The sequence below is a fragment of the Callospermophilus lateralis genome, chromosome 12 (assembly GCF_048772815.1).
Source record: "Callospermophilus lateralis isolate mCalLat2 chromosome 12, mCalLat2.hap1, whole genome shotgun sequence".
Lineage (NCBI taxonomy): Eukaryota > Metazoa > Chordata > Mammalia > Rodentia > Sciuridae > Callospermophilus > Callospermophilus lateralis.
In genome coordinates, this window is record NC_135316.1 from 42,276,057 (window position 1) to 42,277,532 (window position 1,476).

General features: G+C 35.6%; 1 pseudogene; it reads left to right on the forward strand.

Annotated features, from left to right (window-relative positions):
• The first annotated feature begins 655 nt into the window (after positions 1-655).
• Positions 656-1,223, forward strand: LOC143411699 (high mobility group protein B3 pseudogene; annotated as a pseudogene).
• The last annotated feature ends 253 nt before the right edge of the window (positions 1,224-1,476 follow it).

A 1,476-nucleotide genomic window follows, 5' to 3' on the forward strand; every position in this document is an offset into this window, starting at 1 on the left:
TTTGTCAAAAATTCATAAGCTGAAGTCCTAACCCTCTGTACCAAAGAATATAACCCCATTTGGAGCTGGGGTCTTTAAAGATGTAATTGAATTAAAGCAAGGCTATTAGGGTGGGCTCTGATCCAACAAGACTAGAGTCCTTGTAAGAAGAGGAAAGTAAGACACAGGCAAGTGCAGAGGAAAGACCCATAAAGACAGAGGGAGAAGACAGCCAGCTATAAGCCAAAAAGAAAACAACTCTGTGAACACCTTGATCTTGGACTTCTAGCTTTCAGAATCATGAGAAAATAAATTTCTGTTATTTAAACCATTCAATCTGTGGTATTTTGTTATGGCATGAGCAAGCAAATATATACACCAACAGTACAAGTTTAATAGGACCTTACATCTCTTAGGGATTATCTTTAGAAAGTGAGTATAACATTTCAAAAGAATAAAAATTGGAAGTAATGAGGACTGATATGGAGTAAATTATATTCCATGTATGTATGATTATGTCAAAATGAATATTTCACATTATAGTTTTATTATATATATAACTATAATGCACTAATAAAAATATTTAAAAATAAATACAAAATAAAAATTAATTATATCAAGAATGTAATGATTGGCCATACATCATGCTCTGCACTACTGACTAGTGAACCATACAATCAGGATGGCTAAAGTTGACCCCAAGAAACCAAAGGGCAAGATGTCTGCTTATACCTTATCTCTGCAGACTTGCAGAGAAGAACATAGGAAGAAAAATCCAGAAGTCTCTGTCAATTTTGCAGAATTTTCCACAAAGTGCCCTAGAGAGGTGAAAGACAATGTCTGGGAAAGAGAAATCTAAATTTGGGGAAATGGCAAAGGTGGATAAAGTACACTATGATCAGGAAATGAAGGAATATGGAGAAGGTAAGGTATGCAAGAAGAGAAAGGACCTTAATGCCCCCAAAAGACCACTGTCTGAATTCTTTGTGTTCTGTTTAGAATTCCACCCCAAGATCAAGTCCATAAATCCTGGTATCTCCATTGGAGATGTGGTAAAAAAGCTGAGTGAGAGGTGGAATAACTTAAGTGACAGTGAAAAGCAGCCATATGTCACTATGTCTGTAAAGCTGAAGGAGAAATACAAGAAGGACATTTTTGTCTATTAAGTCCAAAGGAAATTTGATGGTGCAAAGGGTCCTGATAAATTTGCCCAAAAAAAGGTGGAAGAGGAGGAGGAGGAATAAAAACTGTTTATCCTTTTCCTTGTAAATACCTTGGAGTAGGGGAGCAGTATGATTGACACATCTTATTTGAAATGTGTCTGTTACTCTCATTAAGTTCAATTACAAAACTTATCATGATGATATTGTAGTCTCTCAAAGTGCTCTAGAAATCATCAGTGGTTTACATGAAGTGTCCCCAGGTATCAAGAGCACCCTGAAACTGTATCAAAGTTGTAGATATTTCCAAACATTTTTTAAATGAAAAAAGGCACTC